Consider the following 25,497-nt stretch of genomic DNA (forward strand, 5'->3'; position numbering starts at 1 on the left):
GTGCCTCCCTCGTGACTCAGGACAGGAGATAATTGCACGCAGATCTGTTTTGTTTCTCTTTTTCCCCACTTATCTGCAGCTCCTAATACCCACCCACTTTTGCATCAGAGGCAGCCGGAGAGCTGTCCCATTGTCGTGTGCTTGTAAACGCCCCTGGGATTAGCTTCTTTGTCTGTGTCCAGCTGCTATGTTTGGACCCTTCGGATATTCTGTGTTGGGGCTCTGGGCTTTACCTGTTGGCCACAGCTAATGAGATCCTATTTGAGCTTGTGCTGATGTTTTTGTCACTGGCACAAAGGTAGGCAGAAGAGAGATGCAAGAGGCCCCTTCCAGGTGGGCCGAGCTGCGGGGAGGTGCTGTGGCCAGTCCCCGCTGGCCCAGGTTCCTGTGGGAAGCCGTGAAGAGTGGCTGTGGGGTAAGGATTTCACCCCCTGCCGTCTTTCTACTGCCATTACAAAGCTCCTGTTATTCTCTACTCATATAGGACAGCGTTCAGTGTAACTGTGTGACAGTCACAAATATATTCCCTTTGGAAGTTTTCTCACTGCCCCTCCTACTCTGAAAAGAAACACATTTCAGGTGAACTGTGAACCAACCCCTCTCAGTGCGCGCCCACGTCCTTCCCTTTGGGCTGCTCTATTTTGCTTTCTCTCACTGCCCAGCATATCTGATCTTGGGCCTTTCTCTCAGTAAGGCCTGCAGTGGAAGCTCCGCAGACCTGTGCCTTTTTTCTCCTTCATTCCCAACATCTGGCACAGAGCAACCCGTCGACTGATGAACCCTGGTGTCATTGCCGCTTGGTACTAACTCCTGGGAATCCCACAGCGCGCAGTGAGTACTTGCAGGACCCAAATGGTGACCAGAGGCCTCAACTTTGTAGACGACTATGTGCAGACCTGGTGTGACATCCCCACATCTCTTCACAAGCTCAGCTGGGAAGCAGTGAGCCAGAAAGATGGGCTCTATTGTCCCACTAGCCCTCGCCTGCGGTGGACCTGTGATATCGGAAGGCTCCTCGGACTCCTCTGTGTTGGCTTCCACATCTGTAAAATGGCTGCCCTCGTGGGTTCGCGGCTCAGGGTGTGAGCGGAGGCAGCTGCACCAACGACTAAGCTAAACTTCGCAGCTTTCAGAAAGGCGACTGCTGGGCCAGGGATGTAGCTCAGTGGTTCTGTCACCTGCCTTGCAAGCATAAGGTTCCGAGTTTGATCCCTGGTACCCCCCCAAAAAAAAGAAAAGAAAAAAGAAAGGCACTTGCTGACAATGCCTCATGGCCACCACCCAGACTCCCTTCCAAGAGGGTCTCAGTGATGTGTGGATGTGGACTGGGGTGGCCCCTGGGGGCTGTGTGCCTTGAGGCATCCCACACAGATCACAGGGTGTTTGAAAGGCAACCAGCAAAGTGTCCATTTGCACAGACACCCAGCGTAGGTGTAGGGCAGGCATGCTGTGCCAGTTCGCCCAGGGCCCAGAGCCTCTGGGGACTTCCTGGTGTCTTCTAGCAGAAAGCCACATGCTGACTGCTTCATTTCTGCTTTGCAAGTGCTGAGCTGGGGGCCCAGAAGCCAGAGTGCACGGCTCCAGTGCTCCACGTCCCTGAGGGCGAGGCCCTGCGCTGAAACCTCACCAGAGCGGAGCTTCCTTCCCTGCACGCACAGCAAGCTGAAACCTGCCTCGGATGAAGGGCCCATTAGGGGTAGTCGTTACCTGCCTTTGAACCTTGTCGACGGTGGTATTTATGGTCTTAGAACCAGGATGAGCAGCTGGGCCTTTCTCTGGGGTGGGCCTCATCTAAGGAGTTCAGTCATCAACGAACAGCCTGGAGATGACCTCATAGGGATGTCCAAGGAGGTGGCCAAGAGCTGACTGTGCTCGTGTAGCCTTGGTAGGCAATGGCTGTATTGGGCCTTCATACGTACCCCGACCGTGATGTTCACACCAGAGAAATGCCCATGACGAGCTTCTCAGAACGTGTGCGTCCCAGCCACTCAGCGATGCGTGACTGATGTGTGTTCCACCTTTGGGTGTTGGCAGGACTCTAGGTTGCAACTGACAGAAAATCTAATGAAAGAGTCCAACAGAAAAAGTATTGTATAACTGAAAAGCACTAAAATGGCTTCAGGCGAGGCTGTCTCCAGGCACTTGGACAGTGCTTTTGTCTGTTGTCTCCTGTTAGGCAGACACTTCTGGGAAGATGGTGGTCAGTGGCTCCAGGCTTCTGTCCAATGCTCTTCGTACCTGCACTGGAAAGAAGAACCTCTCCCAAGAAATCAATCAGTCAATCCTAGGACTGAATGACCTTGCCTTGGACCCACCTGGGTTCAGTTGCCCATCTGTGGGCAGTCACTGTGGTTGCTGGGGCAATGTGATTCCCTGATTGGATCACCCACATGGCAAGCCAAGGAGGACCCAGCCTACCACGAACTGCCAGAGACGGAGGGTTTAAATCACAGAGATGTCTTTTCTCCCAGCTCTGGAGGCTGAAAGTTCAAGATCACATGGTGAGGCTCTGGGGAGTGGTGTCTTCTTGGTTATGTGATAATATTGCAAAGATACAGAGACAAGATTGCTCATGATCTCACACCAAGGGAGCCAGGTTTCCTTCCAGCTCTTTCTGGATACACCAGGTACTTTTTATCTCACTATGGTCCTTGTATGTGCCATCCTGTGTGCTGTAGGATGAGCACCAAGATCTCATTGGAAAGACCATGGTGGCTGAAAGTCTTGGTCCCACCCCAGGGCCCACAGATCCAGACCCAGGGACTCTGGAGGATAAGCCAGGGAATGCAGCTCCCTGAGGAAGGCATGAATCTGTTTTATGCAGACAAAAGGACAAGTTGTTGGTACCTGCCCCACTTCCTTGGGCCCACTTCCAAAGCCTAGCTGTCAACCCGGCCTTTCTCCCCGCATAGCCCCTGGCCTCAGTCCCTGCTGTGACCCAGGCTGGTGCACTGCCATGCCCTCCATCCCTTGTTCTCAGCTGGGAGCCCTCCCAGCTCCTCCCCAGCTCCCTGAGGGCATGCAGTGCAGCCCTGGCCTTGGTCCTAGGCACGTCAGGCAGAGCTCACTTTACATGTAACTCTGGGGACCGTTGCTCAGTGCTGGACACAACGTGGACAGCAAGTGGATGCAGTGCCGCTCTCCTGTCCACAGCCTGGCCAGGCAGACAGGTGATAATCGTAGGAGTCACAGCGTGGCAGTGCCCTGTGCCCTGTGGGGCTTCCTCTGGGAATGAGAGTCGGCTTCTCAGGCAGGTGGTGCCAGGGCTGAAGTCTGGCTGAGGAGAAGTCACCGTTCCTGGAGGCAGAGAGAAGCACTTCAGGCCGAGGGAGCGGTGTGAATGTAGGGTCAGTGCCTGTTGTGACAAGAGGCAGAAGGAGGGCGCGTGTGTCCCTTTGCCTACGTGGGGACCCCAGGAGGCACCACCTGCGAGGCACAAGTCCTCCCCAGACACTGAATCTGTGGGGACCTGGACCTAGGGCTTCTCAGCCTCCAGAACTGAGCAGTAAATTCTGTGGTTCATAAAGTACCTGGTCTAAGATATTTTGTCACAGCAGTCTGAGCTAACTAAGACATTCCCACTGAAATCAGACCAAATACAAACTAGCCCCGTCTTTTAGTTATGTGTTCCTACCAAACAAATGACCACAAATGTAACAGGTCCAAGAAACACGTACTTATTACTTCAGTTTTTGTGGGTCAGGAGTTTTGGGCCTGCTGAGCTGGCATCCTGGCTGTCTCTCCCAAGCTGCTGGCAGGTTGTAGGCTGGGGCTAAGGTTCCTATGGAGGCATAACTGGGTGCGTGTGCATTTCCAGGCTCTCCAAGGGTGTTGACAGGACCAGTGCGTTGCAGGATGGGACCAAGGGCCCCAGTTCCTCGTCACGTGGCCTCTTCAACATGGCCGCTCACCTCAGCCAAGCGTGTGAGCCCAGAGGGCCATGGAGCTAGCAGGGCTGCAGCTTGCTAGGTAGAGCACCGTCTCTTGTCACCTACAGGGACAGCCCAGCATCCCTGCCACACTCTGTGGGCTAAAAGCCAGGCTGACCTTGGGGCAGAGGTTGTACAGGATCGGGATGAGAGGTGAGGGGCATCAGGTCAAGGTCAGCCATCTGTACCCAGCACTAAAGGTTGAGGGCAGGAGAAAGGATGAACTTCACGGCTGGAGATTCTGAATCTTGGAGAACAAGTGGTACCAGATCCCACAAGGGAGGGTTGTAAAGACAGACGAGGACTCCGTACGTCCTGCTGCTCTGGGCTGGAGGCCAGGACCGCCTGTGGACAGCCTGTCCATCTCCCCATGGACGTCCCTGGGCTGTCTGCCTCAGCAGTGACGGCGGTGGCCGCCTGCCCCTCGGCCATCGAGCCATCCCTTCCCTCCCACCCAGGGCGGCTTCCAGACCGGACCCCGCCTCCGCGGGAACAACAATGGGTTTTGTTCACATGAAAGCCTACATCTGGCCTCATCCTGCTGGAGGAATTTTCTGTTTTCCTTTCATGTGTTCTTTCGAGTCACAAGATGAAACACAGATTTTATGACCAGTTGGCTCATTAACAGATAGACATCAGCATGAGTAATTACATGACCACACCTTAAGACCTGCTCCAGCAGGGAGCACACATTTTTTTCTTTTGATCATGAAAAATTTCAAAGATATGAAAAAGTGGAAAAAATTGAACTGTAAACATCCTTATTCCCATGGCATAGGTTCTATAATTCATATTTTACTCAACTTGTTTTCTCTCCTGACGGTCTTATCTAGCCTCCTCTCTCATCATTTCATCTTATGTTTTGAAATTATTTCAGAATAAGTTCTAGACATGGACAGAAAGAAACCAGATTGTAAATGCTATTATAAAATGATTTGGATAAATCTGAAATTCAGTGGATTGAGGTTATATAGGATTAAGGTGCAGAGTTACAATGTTTACTCATTTACATGTCTGAAAAATGTATCTCCTCTGTCCCTGCTTATCAAAAGAGTACATCTATGAGGCTTCTGGCCTAGGAATTGTAGGGTAACTTTTCGGCCTTAAAAGTTTATGTAAAAAATAATTCTCAACTGGGGGTGGTGGCTCATGCGTGTAATCCCAGCACTCTCTGGGAGGCTGAGGCAGGAGGATCTCAAATTGAAGTCCAGCTCGGGCAACTTAGGGACTTAACAAGACCTTGTCTCAAAAAATAAAAATAAAGGGACTGGGGAGGTAGCTCAATGTGAAAGCCCCTGAATGTGTTCCGTCCCCACTGTGGCCCCCTCCAAATCTCATTCGCCATCACTCATTCATTCTTTCATTCATTCATTCAAAAAGACTAGGCCAAGTCCCGCCCTTGCAGGGTTAAGCACTCACTGAAGTCCTCGCCGGGTGCATGGGTGCCGTGTTTAGCAGCTGCTCAGGAGACACGCTCTGGGCAGTGCTGCAGACTCCCGGAGAGCTCCCCCGGCAGCATCGTCGCCTGTTGGCTGGTTCGTGACTATTCCAGCACATCCGTTGAAACACCAGCTTCTGTCATTTGTGCAGATTGTAACGTGCACCTCAGAATTTTCAAATTCATGGTCTACCGCCTCTGATGTGTGGGATTTGGGATGTCTTAGCTACATTACATCGTGTTGTTGACTGTGCGAAGGTGATAACATCGCAGCCCACAGGCTCTCTCAGGGTGAGGCAGCGCAGCCTGGGGAAATAATCGGTGCACGGAGCTGACGGTTGTCTGCGACAGCACAGCTCCAAGCTGCGTGTGCCCTGGACGGAGCTCGGCAGGGCCGAGCAGGTGCACACCAGAGACTGCGTGGGGAGGGAGGCTTGTGACCGAGGTGTCTGCTCCCTGACCCCCTCCGACTCTTTCCCTTCCCACCTTGAAGAAGCAAACTCGCCAGCCACCTTTAGGCCTGAGGTCTCCCCATAGGTGGCCCGGGGGCTGAGCGAGGCTCCCTGTCCCCCACCCTGCACCTCTGAGCAGAAGCCAACTCCCAGTCTCCCAGCCCGGCCCTCCGTCATGGACCCGCCACACTCAGTGCCTGGGTCCCTCCTGAAAGGTGTGCGCAGCCCTTCCAGGTCACGGCAGGGGGTGTGGCCTCTGCACCTGGCTCTCCCCGTGTGTGCCACCGTTCCTTCCTGTCCTCTGAGCAGTACGATGGCTCTTTCCACGCCAGGGTGACTGTATTATATTGTTTGTGGATTCCCAGGATCATACATTTGTATAAAAATATTAAAACCATGAATGTGGAAATCAATCCCTTTTTCCAGAAATGAGAAGTTTGGAAAATCTCCCTTAGAATTTTCTTGCCTATCCTGACAATGTTTAAAAACAAAAGCAGAATCGCACAGTCTATATGGTCCGGTCACCCTCCTTTCTGCTGTAACTCCAGGCACATCTTGGACGTCATTCCAAGTTGAGACGTTCTTTTTTAGCAGCTGCAGAGAATTTCGCAGTGTGGATGATCTGTAGCGTATTATCCCCGCCCGTGGGTAGATATTTAGTGACTCAACTCAGGGACCTAACATAAGCCTCTCACCAGATGCTTCCAGACCCCAGTCCTGGGAAGGGTGGCAAAGCCCCACACAGAATCACAGCCACCTGACCTCCTGGTGGTCCCCCTGGGCACCCAGTCAGGCACAGGATTAAGCAGCATGGTGGGTCTCCCTGCACAGCCTGGCACAGCTCCCTTGGGAATCCCGTCCATTCCCTGAGGACAAGCGGACCTCTGTCTCCTCTCTGCTGGCCCCAGGGGCCTGGCCTAGTGCCATGCACCTTGAAGCTGATGGAAGCAGGTGGGGGCTTACAGGGAGAGAGATGCCCATGTCAGGTGGGCATGGCAGCTGGGCAGAGGGGGCGTGGACAAGAGTGGGGGTTGTTGTCCCCCAGTGTGCACTGCCAGCGATGGACAACAGGTCTCAGGGAAAGCCAGCCCTGCCCCCAGCCCTGGGGACTGAGCGTTAATTTAGCAGGACAGTAATAATCCGCCTATGATTTACTGTTGGGAGGGATTACCAGGCTGCTGCAGTGGAGCTGATAGGCGTTTATTACCTCCTTAATCGTTTAAGTAGAACAAAAAGGAAAATCCTTGCTGCACAAAAGGTGATGAATGTGTCTGCTCAAACACCCTATTAAAATGATTCATTAACATGACAAAGAACTGCTGGTCTCCAGCACAGGAGGGGCAGGGGCTGGGGCCAGGCTCCGGGCTCCAGGAATTAGGGATTTCGCTTTTTCCCTGGAGAAGGGGGGTGGTGGTATCTGCACAGGTTGTAGTTTTGGTGCTTTGTGAAATTTGGGCTTTTTTTTTTTTCTAAGAACCCAGTTCTGTGCTCTTTTGACAGTGATCCTGCCAAACTTATTGCAAAGCGGGTAGCTGAGTCCCAGAGATTCCCCCAAGACTGCTCCTTGTTAGATCATCTTCTCCCGTCCCTTCCAAACAACAGAGGTGTCCAACGAGACAGCACCGTGTGCAGCCAAGGATAGCACGGGTTCTCAGCCGTGCACATGCAGCGGGTGGACCGTGTGCCGGGAGTGTGGCAGAAAGGCTGCCCAGCGCTGGGCCGCTGGAGCCAGAAAGTGGAGTACAGACTTGGGGCACCCTCGCTGTGTGGCTTGAGGACGTGACCTCTGCTCTCTGAGCCTGTTTCCCTGCCTGTAAAGTGCCCCCATCCCTGGTTAAGTGAGAGAATCTTAGCGGGGCTCCCGGGCCGGCCCAACACCGAGCACGAAGCCCTGAGTGAAGTAGTCTGGGGATCCTCCTTAGGGTTTCACAAAATCCCCGTCTTAATGACAGACAGCACTGTGGCCAGCACTCCCCAGCCTCCAAGCTCGCTGCTGGCTTTGCTGCTTTTGCAGTACTGGGGATGGAAGCCAGGCTCTTTGCACTGAGCAGTATCCCCCCATTTCTTATTTGATTTTGAGGCAAAGTCTTGCTAAGTCACTCAAGTTGCCGGGGCTGGACTGAAACTTGCTGTCCTCCTGCCTCAGCTTCCCAGAGCGCAGGGATTACAGACAGGCCTGTGCTGCTGTGCTGGTCATCGCTATTGTTTTTAAGCATAGGTGACATTTATCAAGTGTGCCCTTGTCCTTCTCTCTTAATTCCCAGACAAGGAAAACCAACGCTCGGGAAGGGTCAGGTGACTCACCCAGGGTCACACGGCCAGTGCTGTGTGTCCGATCCAAGCCCTAATCTGTCTGAATCTTTGCCTTCGGTATTTACAAATGTGTCTTGCCAGGTGGGAGAGGCAGGAAATGGGCAAACACTTCTTGCGGAATCACGAACCAAATCTCTCATGCCCTTTATCTCACTGAATCACCACGGCAGCACTTCAAAGTGGATATTTTTCTTGTCTTGATTTATAGCTGCTTGCTCAGGACCTGTTAGTCCTTCAGTGCGGGAGTGGGCTGAGGGGAAGCAGGCAGGTTTCGGAGGCAAAGGGAGCTGTGTGACCCAGGGGAAGGTGCTTAACCTCTCTGGGCCTCAGCTTCCCCATGGAGCCTGGGCAGCCACCTTCTGGGTGGTCGGAGACTCTGGGACTTCTCTCTTTGTGAAGAGCCCTGGGCTGAGGCCTGTCCCACCTGCTGGGATCCCTGGGTGGCAGCAGCTCCTCCCTGGCACCGCTCAGTGGGTCACGAGGAGCTGCGTGATTTCCACCCCGGCAACTGTCCACGCCGACCCCTTGCACACACCTCCCCGCTTCTCTCCCACTCGAAGACGAGATTCGTAGTTTTACTGTCTGCTGTAGGTGTGTCTGGGAGGCAGAATAAAAGAAGAAAAGTAACTTAAAGCCTGGAATTCAGACTTCGCAAACCTTTGAAGCTACGGCCAGCTGAAATCACAGCCTGTAACTGCTGTCACTCATGTTTATCAGGGGAGAAAGAGGGCGGACTCCAAACAAAAGCCCTTACCAGGGCAAGGGAAAATATGAGAAGCATTTGCTCCCAGCCTGCCTCGAACAGCTCCACAGCACGGCCCCCACGGCTCAGCTTGGCCTCCCACCCCAGGGGCAAGTTACCGAATTGAAAATAATCCAGGTTGCTAAGTGATTTCACCCCCTGTGAAACTGCTAGAAAAGAATCCATCACTGCTTAATTTTAAAATGAAGGGAAAAACAGAAGGAAGACAAAGGAGAAAAGAAGGAAAGGACAGAAGGGACCTGGGGAGAAGCTCCAGGGTGGGGACCCAGAGGCTGGGTGAGAACATCGCATCCGTGTCCTGCCAACTGGACCTCTGGAAAGTAGCCGCCCGCTGTGACTTCTGCAAGCTCCGAGGGCCCAGGATGGCAGGGGCAGGCTCTCTCTGGCATTGCCAGCTGTGTCCTGTGTGTTCGGCTGAGATTTTGCTATCCAAGACAAGCCTGCTATTTAGACGGAACCCTAGGGATGGCTGCTCGGGTTCAAAATCGGGGCCTAGCGGCAGCTCGTGAAATTCTGCCCGGTTCCACCCCAGTTGGCTAACAGGGAAGCCTGGGAAGGTTGTGACGATGGTGACCTGGGATGACCCAGAGGCGCAGGGGTGGTCCCTGAGAGGCCTGCACAGCGCTGCTTCCCCGCCGGACCTCCCTGGGCATTCACATGGCTGCTCCCCCGTTTTGAGGACTCTACCCAGGCATTTTGGCTTCAGAGCCTGGCCCTTGACTATGAATTAATTGATCGTCAATTAATTAAATCAGTACTCTTTTTTGGGGGGCTGGAGATTGAACCCAGCTCTTCATGCTTGCCAACTGTTGCATCTCACCTCGAGACTGCCATTTGCTCAAGCACTAGTGATGGAATTCTCTTGTTGCTGTTTTGTTTTTTAATGGTGCAGAGGCACAGCGGGCTTCCCTAGTGCACCACTGCCAGACCGAGGCTCGAACCGTGGGACTTGGGTCCTAACTTTCACCCCCTTCCTCTCTGTTCAGAGTCCTCTGATACCACCCTTCCTGTTACTTAGAAGGAGACGTGGTTAGTAAATCAGCACGTCAAATAATAAGCACACGCTGTTTCCAGCCAGTCCCTGGAGGCAGAGCAGGTGTGTTTGGGTGGGTGAGGCTCCGGCAAGCCTCAGTGGAAGTCCAGTGAGGTCCTCACGACCTGTAATTACTTACAGATTTAATAGGGTGCCCTTCTCTGATTCGTTCCTCTCGGAGGTTGATTAGTAAAGTAACTTGAATTGTATTCTGTTTCCCCGTGCAATTTAAGATGATTTAGTGCCAAATAAAAGCGAACCCCAAAGCCTTTTCTTCAAAGAGCCACAGGCTTCCTGGTTGTGCAGGCATTGGGAGGGAGGCATTGCACTCCGGCCGGGCAGACCGAAACCTGGCCTTCCCTGACCTTCAAGGACTGGTCCTTCTGATCTGGGTGGGGGTGGGGCTCGGCGGGCCCGCACCAGCTCCTTCCAGCCTCAGCTCTGGCACATTGGAGTGGACCCCTTGCTGCTGGGGGCTCCTGGGTACCAGGGGTGTGGAGCACGTCCCATCTGTTGGATGCCACTAACACCGCTCCCACTGCGACACTCGGAAATGTCCCCAGATGCTGTCCTGCACCCTTCTTGGGGACACAGGTGCCCCCTGCTGAGAGCCACTCATCCAGATGCCACTAATTTAGGAAACCAAGGTTTTCTTCCCGGTGTACTTAAAATCTTACTGGTGCAATTAAGATGGGAAGGAACTTCCTGCAAAACACAGATCAGAGCTCTTGCTTGCTTTGTCTCTTTCGTTTATGAGGACAGCAGCCTTTGGGTGCAACCTTGAGACCCTGGAGAACTGGCCGTGCCGAGAAGCCAGTGGCTGGGATGACCCAGTGCGTCTCCTCCTCCTGGGTTCCGCACGAATCCACAGCCTCCAAGGCCTCCAGATAAAGTGAAGGGGCAGGATGCTCGAGCCAGGGCGCGCCATGTCATGACATTTGGTGGATCTGTTCCATCGGCTTCTGGAGACTGGGCCCTCCGGATAACACCGTGTCACAGTGTGTGCTGTGCGTTTGTGTGCCTGTGTGTTTACACGTGCGCAGGTCCCTAACACTTCACAGGCACTAATTATGGAAACTCTGGGACCGTCCTTGGCTCACGATGCCCTCCCTTTTTCCATCTCAGACAACAAATGAAAGAGCCCCTTTCTTCTTTGCGGCGGGACCACCAAGGCTGACAAAGGGCCACCGGCCCCTCCTGAGGGCTCCCTGGCTCTGCCCCACTTGGCTCTTTCAGGGCAACTCAATGAGCTGCCTTGTTGAGGCCTCCACTGAGGCCTGGCCTGGAAAGGACCATTAAAAACAGTTTAGTCAGAACAAAAGAAGTTCTGTTCTTATTGTCCCCTGCCTGCAGTCTGGTTGCAGCAGCTGAAAATCTATCTGGACCAAGCAGCAAATCTGGATCCAAGAGGGCCTCGGAGTTCCCAGCCTCAGCAGAGATGTCTGGACAGATCCTTGGGGCAGATAATTTACAACTAAATTGAGACGCAGGAGAGGGCTTTTTATTTGGCGCAAATGTTTTCTATTAGGAACCTTCGGAAGCCCCCGGAAGCCAGAGCTCTCTTCTCCCCGCACACGCTCAAGGTGACTGTCTGGGCGTACTGGCCTCCTCGGGCCAATTCCGGAGGGGGTGTCATGCCCACTTCGAGGGTCGGGCACACTTGGGCTCTGTAGAAGTACGCTGGGCACAGGCATGTGACAGGGAGGGACTTGGGCTCATTTCAAAGGCCTGACCTGGAAGCATGAGGGATGTCAGTTTGCTGCTGCTGAGAGGCATCGACTGGGCAGGGCCATCTGTGGTAAACTTCCAGAACCTTCCACACACAGGGAGTCATCCCCTCCTGGAGCTCCTGTGTGTTGCTGCTGGCTTTCTGGGCTGTCCGCTGAGGCTGGAATCCCCCGGGTCTTTGGAATAGACCACCTAAAATAAGTTATTGACATTTTAAAACTTAGTTTTTAATTTTATTTTTTCTGTGTTGGCAAAGATGAAATTCTGCGGGATGGCTGGGTTCAGGAGCTCGTTTTGTTTGACCTCTGTATCGCTTGTCCAGATTTCCTGCGTGGCTGTCCCCAGAGCCACCAGTCAGTCTTGCTGTCCTGGCTGACACAGCTCAGAACCACTTTCCTTCAGGGTCCTGGAACAAGAAGAGCCAAAGGAGCCCGTCCGGCTGTTTTGTTCACGATTCTTGAGGTAGAAGGCGCCTGCAAAGGCCCAGGAGGGCCGCAAATGCCGGACCCCGACAGCTACACCTAGTGCTCAGAGGAATGGCTGTGCCACGCGCTTCTATGTGGTGTGGAAGAAAAACCCCAAACCTGTACCCGATGGAGGCCACCGCGCTGCAGACCCATCCTAGCAGTTAGACATCGCTTCTTAAACAATCATGTGTCACATCCCAAGGATTGTCTCAGTGACCCTTTGGGCAACGCAAAGGCGCAAAATGAGAAATAATTCTGCCCATTTCACAGATGAGAACAGAGGAGGGTGGGATGGTTTGGCCAACTGTCCAGGTCGCACGGTGAGTGGCAGGTTCTGGCTCAGGAGCCCCTGGCCTGCCAACCACGCTTTGAGCAGAAAGGATTCAGTGCAGGTTGGGCAAACAATTTCTGTAGCAGGTCAGACCATAAAATTTTTTTGACTCTGCGGACCGAACAGTCTCTGTCACAACTCCACTGTGGGGGGAATGCAGCCATAGGTAATAGGAAATCAAATGGCCACAACTGGGTTCCAGTAAAACTTATCAGACTAAGACAAGCAAGAGAATCTGGCCCTCAGGCCAGTTTGTGAGGCTCTGAGCTCATGAGGTGACAGGCCCGGCTCTACAACAGCACTGGGAGGCTGAAATGTGTTAAAAAGCCTGTGATGTTGAGGGAGCAACGAGTGCTGACCCAGGACCTGCTCTCTCCTCTTTCCTTTCTACCAGAACTGACCTTGTGCCATTCAGAGTACTCACTGGTCACCTTCCCTAGCAACTGTGTGCCCATTGGTCTCACGCTGGCTGAGGAACTACGATTATGTCATACTGGAAGGAAAGGTATTCTTTTCATAAAAGAGTGGGACAGGCCCACCTGGCAGGCCCTTTTTGTCCTTCCTCCTCCTTTCATTCATTCTGTTGAGAAGAATGCTGTGTGATGTCTGGAACTGGAGCAGCCACTTTGCAAACCATAGGCTAAGATCAGCCAACAAGGCAGCTTCAACAGAGGAGGTACCTGCTGGCTCTTCTGAAATGCTGCGTTAGTCTTGGACTTGCTCCCTATAAGATTCTTCTTTGGAATAAACAATCACGCCTTTGATCAAGGCGTCACAAGCAGGTTTCTGTCACATGGGGCCAAACACAATCCTCCTAATTCAAACATGGAGCCTACCACTGAGCACATGGCAAGGGCCCAATAAGTGATTGTTATTCAGAGTTGGTCATGTCCTTGGGGGACCTTTCACTCTCCTGGGCATTTTGAAAGATAAGCAGGGTGGTGAAGTGATGTGTTTCACACGGAATTGATCTTAATGCCTGCTTTTCCCTTCAATACAGTGAGCCATTAAGAGGCGGGTAAGAGAATAAGAAAGGTGCTGTTTTAATGTTTTTCTACAGTGCATTTTTTACTTGTGAGATCTGTGGCTATGTTTCTTTCCCTCTGGTCACTGGTACCTGGAAGTCATCCACTACTGGTTTGCTTGGGGTGCAACTTTCTCACCTGGTGGTATCACCATTGCTTTTGCACCCAGCAACCAGTTTCCAGCTACTTTCTTTTGCCAGCAGAATCTGCTTCTCACAACAGCAGCTAAACTTGACATGGAACTTCCTTTCCCAGGCTCCCTTGCAGATGGAATGGTCACATGACCTGCCTGTGCGTCTGTCTGCTACGTGATGTTTGAGGCTCCCATTGTTCACTGCTGATTGAACCTTTCACCTCAGCTCTTAAAGCTCAAACTGTGTGTACTAATGCTACAGTCTCAGGGCCCCTGGGATTCCTTAAACACACGAGCATTTCCTGCCACAGGACCTTTGTACATGCTATTCTCTTGACCTAGAATGATTCTCCCTGGTGATATGAGCAGCTGCCCCTACTGTGCTCAGATACCTCTCCTCCAAGGGGCTTTTTCTAGTGGTTCTTGTCTTTCTCTTGTCTCTTGTCCCCTATTCCATGTCACCAGGCCCCCTTTCTGACAGCTCCATGAGGCTGAAAGTTCCAAAAGTCAGGAAACTTGGTCTATGGTGTCCCTTTCTGTAGTCCCTCTCTTGGAAAGTGCGAGGCATATAGTAGTGCTTGACAAGTACTTATTCCTTGAGGACAGAATGGACTCCTAGAAAAGTCAATTCAGGAAGAAGAAATGAGTTTAAAATTAAAAGTAGGAACAAAGACAGGGAAAAGCAAACTGGCACACAAGCAAAAGCTTAATGGCAAAATGACACATGTCCCCTAAGTGGACAGCTGCTCATCCTGTGCCTACTGTGTGCCAGGCACTGAGGGGCTGAGCAAGGTTGTCACGTGGGGGTGGAGAAACGATCGGGAGCCACATCTGGGCAGCCTCATTAGGCTGGGACAGGAAGCGTCCAGGGCTCCGGTTACCCCGCTGCCAACCGGGTATGTAGTGAGCACCGAGTGTTGCTTCTTAGGCACAGAAGTGCAAGACAGCAGTGGGCACTGTGTCCTTGGATTCACACACAGTGGCCCCACTGCAGTGCTAAGGATCTGTCTGCAGCCAGGCCGGGCCGAATTCTGAGATGGAAGGGCCCCTGACCAGGGACAAGCACTGGCTCCTGGGGGTCTCCTGTGTACAGAACCCCAGCTCGGCTGGACACTTGACCACAGAGGGCCCCAATCAACCACAGTCTCGTTTCTGCCTGCCCAACCCCTTCCCCGCTTTTCCTGGTGCCAGCCTCCCTCGTTTCAGCAGAGCCCTGACCCTGACACTGACTCGGGCAAGCAGTGGCCCAGCATGGAAGTCCTGATGTCCCATCTCCCTGCACCACGGCTGGTCTCATGGTGGGCTGAGGCCTGTATGGGCCCTCCTGGTCCTCCGTTTCTCTGGTTGGCATGGCACACTGGTGCCAGGGAAACCCGTCCCCGGCAGGCAGAGGAAGTCCATCCAGTGTACTTAGAACAGTGGGACTGAGGAAATCACCCTAGTGCCATCCTCCTCCCTCCCTTGTCCTAAGAGAGGAAGAAAATAATAGAAGAACCCCAGGAGATCTTTGAAGCTCTAGGCCAGCTCGTGGCCCCACCTTTCCCATATCTGAACCTTGTTAAGGGTTCATATATGTGCATCATGTCGCATTCATGGGATTCAGATCAGAGTGAATTCTGGGACAGGCATGAGTGTGTTCGAAGCCCCTGAGATGACTTGGCACTCTGTCCATCTTACCTCAGAGACCCAGTGGGAGGCACCTGGTAGGGTGCAGAGCCTTTCAGTTCCCAAAGCCTGACTTATCTGTGTTCAGGACAGTGCTTTTTACTCTCCTGTCATCCTGGTACCACTTTTCTGTTCATGCCATATTTTTTGGCAATGACTTGCCCTGAGAGCATTTCCTGGGGCTTTTCAATGAGTGTAGCTGCTTTACTATTGCCATTTGACCGTACGCTTGGAATTCTTTGTTGTAGAGCCTGGAATCTATCTGCTGAATGCATCTTGCAACAACACGTCCAGGTAGGGTGTACCGAAGCCGGCTTTCAGACATATGTCAAACTGAAAGGGGCAGCTGGAGAGACAGAAGCAGAGCTGCAAGCCTCTGGCAGCACTGCTCAGATGGGGCATCTCTGTAAGGGAGCCGCTCCGGCCTATGGATTAAGCCATTTAAACTAAGGTTCACGCTCTCGAACTTGCTGGACGCCTGACTGAATAAAACAGCTTGGGGTTGGGGTGCAGTTCGTTGGAGGAGTTGCATGTCAGTGTCCTGGGCTCAGCCCCCGGCACCAAAAACAAAAACAAAGCCTCCCTTGGAAACACTGTGCCATCTTCTCCCCACTAATTAAAGGCACGGGGTGCCCCATGAAGACACCTGTTTGCCCTTCCCGAGTGCGTCACATCTTCCCCGCCCGTGTGCAAACATTCTGATGGCAGAGACCTTGCAATGAACAGACTGGCAGAAATGATTTTTGCAGTGTGCCACTCGTGGGAACTGGGGGCCTCCTGGCGGGTCTGGAGGTGCAGAGAACCATCCAGACCCCGATCCTGCCTGGGCCAGGTCGGCTTAGTTCCTGGGAGGAGTTGGGTGCTTTCACAGGGCTCAGTTTTTTGCAGCTTGAATTCTCTGAGTCACATTCAGTTATTTTATCTATAAAAATTCTGCCTCGGGCCTGCTTTTTAAACATGGGGTGGTTTTATCTGCTCATCCTGTTTATTGCTTAATGCCAGCAAGACTTTCTGAAGTCACAGATGCCTTGAGCTAAGCTCCAAGCCAGGGGACCCAGAGTGGCCACACTCCATTGATTTCTTTCCCTCTCCTTCACAAATGGAAATGAAAGAACCAAATGTCTGCAAATTAAATTTTCTGGTTATAAGGAGGCTTTTGAACCCCTGTAAATCATCCTTTTGTTTCGCTGGCTCCTATCCTACCCCCAGCAAATTCCCACATGGCATCTGGGAATCAAAGAATTTTTACCCCATAAAAACAAAATCAGGGCCATAGAGCCAGAGACACGGAGAGGCGGAGACCCACAGACCGTGGCCGGCACCGCAGGTGGTGGGGGCTTCTGCACTTCCTGGGAGCCCTGAAGGAAAAGCCTGCACGTGGCGTGTGCAGAGCAGCGTGGGAAGAGGCCTGATCCCCGCAGCCCCGCGCTCGCAGCCCTCTGCTGCCCAGCTGTGTGGCTGCAGAGGGCTCGGGGGCGCCCACTGGGGCCAGCGGGGGACAGGCTGGGCAGCAGAGGGGGAGAAGTGCAGGAGGCCCAGCCTCACCCACTGCGGATTCTGTTTCGGGGAGGGCTCAGGCTGGGATTTAGGGGTGTACGGACTCGAGCCACCCCAAGGTTCGTGGTGGTGTCACATCTGTGCCTGGGCCCTGGCTAGGGAGCCAGCAGGGTCCAGGAAAGCCACAGTTAGATGGCAATTCTGGATCAAGCAGCCATTGCTCTTGGGGTTCAGCTCGGGGCCTTTGCACGTGCCATTGCCTCTGCCGGGCAGACCCTTCCCTGCTTATCACATGGACGCAACGCCTCCGCAACCTCTCAGCCTCTTGCTTCTTTTTTTCCTGTTGCTCTTGTCACTTATTTTTGTGTCTTATCTGTTTCTTCCAACTAATATACAAGGGATCTTGGATGTGCTTCCATTGCTGCTTCCCCAGGGCCTGAAAGAAACTGTCACGCAAAGGACATAAATATACGCGTGAATCATCCATGAGTGGACAACAGCCTGGCTGCCGGGCCCCATCACTCAGGGTGCGGACTGCACCACTCTGGAAGTCACCATTCTGAAGGACGGGCTCCAAGAGCGGGCTTCCGTGTATGGTCCTGCTGCACACAGCGGTGCGGGGCTCCTTTGTACCAACACGCTCACCCCTGCACGGCCATGCTGCTCCACTTTCTACTTCGGGACTTGGCCGCCCCCTCCGCATTTGCACTGATTTCCACTTGCGATTCCCGAGAGCGAGTCTGGTCCATCATGGCTGGGTCACGGGGGCTCTGGCCAGCTTGGAATGGTGGTGTCCATGTGCTGGCCTCTCACCTGCTTGTTTCTGGCTGGGGAGGGAGGGCAAGGTTGCCTGTAGCGGCTGCCCGTCCACATCCTCGCCCGGCCCCTGCAGGCCCTGTGCAATGCTCTTATTTGATCCTGCACCTCCCCAGGAAGGTGGCACCAGTTATACCCGCTCCGCAGGTGAAGAACTGTCCGAAATTGTCAGAGTGACTGAGTTCAGATGTGACTTCTCGCTTCTGCTCATGTAACCCTAGGCAGACTGTGATCTCAGTGAGCCTCAGTTTCCTCATCTGTAAAATGGGCATAGCAACAATCCCTTTTGAAGGAACTGTGTGGATTAAACGAGGTGACACAGGCAGCAACAGCTGTTGGTGCAACGTCTGCGAGCACACTGTCTCCTTTGGCCCAGAAGTGCTGTGTGCCTGGTGTGCAGAGAGCCAGGGTGGGCACATGCAGTGCACCCCTGAGGCTCAGCTATCGGATGTGAGCAGAGAGGGAGGAAGAGAAGGTAGCCATGCTTGTGTCCAAGTAAGTGTCCTTGCAAGTCTGCAGCCAACTGCCAAGGCCCTCTGGCCACCTGGTCACCCAGTGCCATGGGGTCCTAAGACGAGCCCCCCCCACAGAGTGGGGACTTGGGGGGCACAGCTGCCATCACGCAGTGTGGGGGCAGAGTTTGGGGATGACACGGGCCCTGATTTCGAGTCAGGCATTGCTCCAGACGAGCCCCACGTGCTCTGGCGAATTCATTCATGTGCTCACCGTGTACACGGCACGGCCTCGGAATCTTGTCACCGTGGTGAGCAGATCAACAAACTGCACAGTTCTGAGACTGCAGTTCAGTGGGCTCACCCTCAACTGCCAGAAAAACCAGACCAGACCAAACCTAAAAAAGATTGTGGAGAAACCGCAAACCTTTCCGCCCAGCTGCCTGTCATCAACCACGCCAACTCCCATGAAGCTTCCTGTAGTGTATGAGGTCTACTTGCTTCTGCTCATCCTCTGAAATTATCTTTTTTGCATGAGTCAGGGCTGCTGACTCCTGCTTAAAGAGACATTTTGCCAAGAGGGAGGCCATAAAGATAAAACTTGAGGTTAAAAAATGCGATTTTTAAAAAAACCGGAAGCAGTGACCGTAGTGAGGGAAGAGAACAGAGATGGAGAGTTTCTGTGCAGGGTTACGACCGGGAGTGGGAAGCAGGCGGAGGCCCAGCCTGCACACACTCTCTGGGTCTCAGCTTCTCTGTCTTCAAGATGAAGGCACTGAACCACAGATCTACAGAATTTTATTGTAACTGATGGAAAGCTCGGCACACATTGGCTTGAACAGCAGAGTCCTGGGTGGGGCTGGCTTCAGGTTCAGCGGGCTCCAGGGGCTTGTGGTGTTATCAGTCTGCTGCCTTTGCTTGCTTTCCCACTCCCACAGTGCCCCCCACTGTCTTCAAGGGGGGAAAGACGCCCAGGTGGAGGAGGGACCCTCTTTCCCAGCAGGCCGCAGGAGCTCTGATGTTGAGTCTTGCTGATTGGCAGGGCCAGCTCATGTGCCCACCCTTGAATTTGGGAGTTCAGTGGGTAGAGAAGAGTCAAGGACACTTACTGGAAGCAGTAGGAAAGGCAGGTGGGCAGCTCCCAAGGTGACATCTGTGGGGCTACCCTAGCAGCGCTTGGCTCAGCCTAAGTGGAGAAAGCAGCTTCTGTTTTCTGTGTTGAGCCCCCGTGGAGTTAGAGGGGTTTGAGCCCTGGGTCTTCACCATGAGCTATAACCTGCCTTGCTCTCACTAAGGGTGCTGGGGTTACAAGTGTGTGTCACCACGCCCAGCTCAGGTCAGTAAACTAAGTGACAGGGCTCCCATGGCCTTTGCCAGCTCCCTGATGCTGTACACTGCAGGGCCCTTGGGTGAAAGCAACAGAAACCATCTCGGGCTGACTGGTGCAGAAAACAAGTTCACCAAGGGATACTGTGAGGCTTCTAGGAACCCCAGGAAGCCAGAGTACCAGGCTTAGGCTCTTCCATTAGGAAGGTGGCCTCAGTCATGCTACAGAATGGTCTGGCTCACCCTGACAGTGGATGCCTCTGATTGGCTGGGATTTAGTCACATGGTAGAGCTCCAGCTGCAAGGCAGGCTGGGACAGTCCATTTCCAAAATGTTCAGCTTTTGTCTGGGGGCTGTGGTGGTGTGGTTAGATGTTGCTTTAAAGATGGGGAGTCTCCAAACATAAGAGGTTCAGATGTCACTGGGAGGAAGGAGATACTGATAAACTGGAGCAATGATCATTCCTGGTCTTAAAAAAAGATTTCTGGTTTTTGATGTTTCTGCAGGGAGAGGAGTTTATCAGATTCATCACTGGCCCGTGGGCAATTTTTAGCCACTCACTCTGTAGCCCTTGAGGGGCAAACTGCAGGGAGCTGCTTGACTAGGTCCCTTGGCTGCATGAGAGCTGTGCCTTCTCCACACTCCACACCTCCCTGGCCTGAAAGGCCAGAGACAAGCTGGGTTTGCAGAATCGGACTGGTAGCTATATTGTCACACACACACTCAGGTTGCCAGCTCCCCCAGAAATTGTCCGGTAGCTTTGAAGTCAAACTCCTGGATGGCCTCCCTGTGGGAATGAGACCTGTTCACTTTGTCCCCACGCCTCTTGAATCCAGGAGAGGATTCCACTGAAATCCAGTGTCCCCTGCTGCTGGTCATTGTGTGTGTGCTCATGTAGGATCGGGGGAAAGGTAAGCTCTGTGGGTGAGCTCCAGTGAAGGGCTCAGGCCCTCGAGGCAGAAAGCCTGTGTTAAGGCTGCCAGTTTGCCCTTCTCTCACATCACTGCAGCTTTGGGCAGGTTCCCTCAAGCGTCTGAGCCCCCACGTTCTCATGTGCAAACTGGAGAGTGTAATGGTGAGCACGTATAACACAGCTGTATGACAGACAGATGAGCGAGGTGGAAATATTACAGGCAGTCAGACAGGGCTGGGTCCTCGAGAGGGTCAGGACAAAGGTGACACACACCACAGCTGTGCCGGAGACACATCGGCTGGAAACCAGGCCTCAAGATAAAGACACAATGACCAGACCTGCATACTTAGAGAACAAACACTGGGCCTAAGGAAGTCCAGATAGATGTCAGCCCCCCAGCAGGTGACCAGAGACCTCTGGACCCACCGCTTCCTAGGAGAATCTTTGTTCTTTCCACCCATGCTTTTTACGTGACTTGTTTCCGAACTGGACCACCGTCACCGAAGTGACTGCACTTGTAACCTGATTGGATGCTCACGGCTGTGGCCCATGTTATACCCATGTGGTGTCACCCTATAAACCCCTCTGTAAAGCAGGGTCCCCGGCTACCCACTCAGGTCCCCTCCTGCACCTCAGGAGCTTCCCTATCAATAAAGATCTTCCTACTCTTAACCTCCTACGTTCCTAGGACTTTCTTTGATTTTTAGAGAACAAGAACTCGGCGTATCATAGTTAACAGGTTGGGAGATATATTTCATATTTCATCTCTGGTATTATTTCTTGTAATAGTTGCGGAGATGAGTTAATTGAAATTATAGCTGACAGATTATTACATTTTTGATGTGAAGCCTCCAATAATTGGTTAATTGTGACCTGAGGAATTTAGAGCCCTGCTCCGTGACGCACACCCAAAGCATCAGCAGCCCTGGGGAGCAGGTTACAAGCCTGGCGTCTTGGGCTCCCTGCATCTAACAGCCAAGTGGGAAAGCAAGAGAGGAAGGGCTGCTCCTGGGTCCCTGAGCACAATTGAGCCCTGGGCCATGTAGACACATGTGGCTTTGGGTCCTGGCTTTGTCCTGGATGATCGGGGGTCTCTGGGCAAGCGAGTCTTGGTCTCTCAGTGAGCGGAGGTGCAGAAGAGGCCGCTCCGTGGGGGGGACACGTGCAGGAGCTAGGGGAGCCCGGTGCCACACACAGGAGTAAAAGCTGGCTTCCCCGAGCCAGGACCTCCGAGGCAGCTCTTGGAAGGCGGAGTGGAAAGGGCTCCCTCTAAAGCTGAACCAAAGACAGTTAATGCTCAAAACCGAAACAGGCTTTTTTTGAGAGAAGAAATAACAGCCACGATGGGAATAAACAAAACCGCAGCTTCCTCTAACTGTTTGCAAGGCTCTGGAATTCCACTGTGATGTCAGCTGTCTCTAAACTCGTGTGTGTGTGTGTGTGTGTGTGTGTGTGTGTGTGTGTCTGTGTTTTCCATTTGGAGCTGCAGCTATGACTACGTATTCTTAGGACCAGTAGAAGATGTTGAGTCTCCTGTAGCACTGCTTTTAAAAGTGTGCAGAAACACCCCGGGCGGGGGTGGGGGCAAAGAAGCCACAGCTCTGGCGCAGGAAGGAGAATTACAGGCGTGTTGAACTAACGTCCTTCACAGGATTTTCAGGTGCCAGTGTGAGCAGACTCCTGGCCCTCTATTCCTGGCTGGAGCTTCCAGGACCCAATCATCTGGCCTTGGCCAGGTGGTGTGCATAGAGGTGCCTCCTCCAAGCCCCCTGGCTGTGCTGGGTTCCCCACAGCAAGCCTGCAGGGAAGCTGAGCTTCCATTTGGGTAGATGAAGTGAAAGTTCTGGGGATGACGATGAGGTCCCCACCTTTCTTTTTGTGGCCTTGGGGACACGCTCTGAGTTGGTCCAAACCACCCCTGTGGAGTGTGCTGGGAGGTGTGTGCCATGAAACTCCAGGCGAGTGGGGGCACCCACTGCCACCAGTAAGATAACGCCCCTCACCCGACTGGGCTCCTTCATCCCTGCAAAGGGGCCCCAGGTGTGTGGTAGACTGGGGCAGATCCCATTACGGTCCTGGAACTGCAAGCTGGGTGCCCTGGGGCTGTGTGGGTGGGGGAGGTTGCTGAAAAATGATAGCCCCCAGGGGTCCTGGGCCCTGGCTGGCCTGGGGTGGGGGTCCCCTCACTGCACCCTTTCTCTCTCAGTAGCATTGCTTTTCTTTGCTCTGCCCCAAAGCAGACCATCCTGAAAGTTCTGTTGGTGTCTTTAAACTCAGGAGGCTTTCCTGTTAACGCATGTCCTTCTTGTCCAGATGGTAACCTGGGTCTGTGCCCCTGGCTGCGTGCAAAGCCTTTCATGGGCATTGAATTAACGTTGGAGTCCTCAGTCCTAACACAGTCCTAACTGCAGGAGTTAGGTGCTCTCTCTGTATTCCCCCATGCTACAGACAGATGAGAGAACCAGGGCAATAGAGAGGTTAAGTCCCTTGTCCAGGTGCAGAGCCAGAAGTGGCAGAGGCTAGTGTGACAAGAGGCAGGCAGGTTCCCACAGCCCAGGCTGCCACCTGCCACCAAGGCCTTGCCCAAACCATCGCAAAGCCTTTGTTGGAGGGGCTCAGCTCCCAAGCCCAGGTATTCCCTGCCAGCGTGTTTACTCACTCACTCAGCAAGTGTTTGCAGAGCCTGGTGAGTCTTGGGGACTCCTCCCCGGGGAGGAAACAGGGAAAAGAAAGAGGCCACCCCTCCCCCAGCATGATCCCAGAGATAAGGCTAAATAGGGGCTAGGAGAGCTCAGAGAGAGTCTTATCTCCTCAGGTCTGGGATGTGAAGAGCATGTTGTCACTTTATCTCCAGAAGCAAAGATGGCTTTTCTGCAGGGGTTCTGGGCTGAGGGGCCTAGGAGGCTCCTTTGGTGCCTGCCCAGTGTGTGGCCCCAGCCCACCCTTAGGACCCCTCTACGGGTATTTATGGAGTACCTGCTGTGTGCCAGGCCCAGGTGGGCCCAGGCAAGATGCACAAAGAGGGGACCCCAGAGTCCTGCTCCCCGGACTTCCCACTGCTGGAGCAGTGGTGGTTTCCTATGTAAATTGTCGCTTGAGCCCTTCAGTGCCCCAGAGATGGGGCAGCGCCCCTCCTGCATTTTCACCCTGGATGGAAGGAGGTGGCCTCCTCCATCTCCACCTCAGCTGGCCTTGGAGGTGGCAGAGGGACTGTGGTGCTTGGCCTCGGCGAGTCAGCACCAGGGCATTCCGGGGCAGGATCAGTGGCATCACTTCTTCCTGCCCCCCAGCCCCCCTGTCACTTTGACAGGCTGGACTGATGGTCCCTGGGTCACACCTCCTCACTGCACAGTCGTCCCCTTGACCTCCTTGTGCACCTCCTTTGCCAGGTCCAGGCAGGAGCTGTCCCCCCTCTCTCCATCCTGTGACCTCTCCTCCATGGAAGCCGCCACACTGGGGGTCTCACTGCTGTGCCCTCCTGCTCAGCATGTGCTTGGTGCCAGGACGGGCAGTGTGGGTGCAGGATGAAAACGGGGGGTGTGTGGTCAGAATTGCAGTGGGATCCATGTGGCCACCTGCCTGACACCCTGGCACCCACTGGAATGGAGGTATAGATGGGTGCAGGCCAGCTGGAGGGCCTCTTGCTGGGCAGGGGATTGAAGAGACCCTGCAGCCTGGCCTTCAGACCCCTGGCCACAGGCCTGTGCTTTCTTTCTCCATCATGTGGCCCTGCAGGCTGCTGTGTTGTTGGAAAGGAAGACGCCCTCCCCCAAATTCAGTCCTCACCGTGCACCCCTAACCCCTACTTCACAGAAGCCCAGCCCCAGGAGGAGGGCACAGGGCAGCAGCACAGCCCCACAGCCAGCAAATGCTCTGGGTGAGGCCCACTGTGCTCCCGTTTTACCCATGAGGACACTGAGGCTCCAGGAGTGGGGGTCCATTGAGTCCACAGTGCAGGGGAGAGGGGTGCTCAGAGCTGCTCTGGCCTCTGTGGCATGGGGTGTGCATGTCCTCCGTGAGAAGTGGAGGTCCAGGGCTCAGCCACCCACCCTGGGCCTCGAACTGGATTAAGGACCAGCTGCCTGCTGCTCTGGGCATGGCTGGGAGGGTCTTGGGAAAGGTCAGGGAGTGGTGGGTTAGGGACCCCTCTCAGGCACAAACACACGGCCCCAGGGCTGAGGGGGTGGGCAAGTACTCCCGGCTCTCACTGCTTTCACTCATGCAATCAACAAATATTCATTGGTTAGCCCTAGTGGCCCAGGCACCATGGATGCAAGAGCCGTAGAGAGGATGGGTGGGCTGGGCCTCCAAGATGTTGGGTTTCTAGTACAATACAGTGCGCACAATACAGTACGGTTCCGCATGGTGAGAGACAGTACAGAAACTCAAGCAAGCATGTGGCGGGGGCGGGGGGGAACCTCAGCTCCGCTGGCCAGGGAAGGTCCCGGGGAGAAAGTGGCATTCAAGGGGTGGCAAGGTGGGAGGCACGGCAGACAGAGGGACTGACTAGGAGTTGGGACAGGCTGGGGACGAAGAGGGGTCAGCCTGGCTAAGCAAATGGCAGTTTAGGGGGCACAGGGGGACGAGGTAGACGCAAGGATCCCCGCCTTCTCCCGTGCCGCATTTGCCCCGCGCCCCCAGTTTTTCCCTCCGCAGCCAGAATCCCACCGGTCTGCTCTGGTGTCTTCTGAGTCCCAACTGCGAGTCCTGGCAGGGCCGGCCTGGGCCGTCTCCCATTCCTCTCTCCCCATCCCAGGGCGTCAATCCCGGCACCGGCACCCGGCGGGCACTCGGTAAATATTTGTAGGGCGCACGGGAAGGAATGAATGAACCCATTGGGCACGGCTGGGGGGAAGGGCGGGGCCGAGGGCAGGTGGGAGGCCGCCGGCGCGGGAGGGGCCCCTGGAAGCCCGTCCTCCTGCTTCTCCTCCTCCTCCCAGGCCCCAGCGCGCACCACTCCGGGGCTCTTGAGGCGGCCTCTCGTGCGATCCAGGGCGCACGGGGCTGGAAGAAGGATCTCGGGCCTCTGCTCTCAAGCCGGGGGTTGGAAGAGGGTGGGTCGCCGGCGCCCGAGGGCGAGGACGCATATCGGAGGGAGGAAGGAGCGCTCTCCCGCCCGCCCGCCGCCTCGCTGCCTCCCCAGCGCTCGCTCTAAGGACTCCTAGGTTTGCTGGCTGCTCCTCCCACCCGCGCCGCCTCCTCGCTCGCTCGCTGCT

At 54.1% G+C, this 25,497-nt stretch overlaps 1 long non-coding RNA gene across 1 annotated transcript in view; it reads left to right on the top strand.

The window, feature by feature from the left end:
* LOC104865334 overlaps positions 1-15,963 on the top strand; it is a 33,348-nt gene extending 17,385 nt beyond the window's left edge. Inside the window, exon 5 of the long non-coding RNA XR_781117.1 lies at positions 15,526-15,963. This is a non-coding gene — a long non-coding RNA (uncharacterized LOC104865334). The remainder of the gene's footprint in view (positions 1-15,525) is intronic.
* The last annotated feature ends 9,534 nt before the right edge of the window (positions 15,964-25,497 follow it).

This window comes from Fukomys damarensis, unplaced genomic scaffold (assembly GCF_012274545.1).
Source record: "Fukomys damarensis isolate Sample0158 unplaced genomic scaffold, DMR_v1.0_HiC HiC_scaffold_22, whole genome shotgun sequence".
NCBI classification, from domain to species: Eukaryota; Metazoa; Chordata; class Mammalia; order Rodentia; family Bathyergidae; genus Fukomys; species Fukomys damarensis.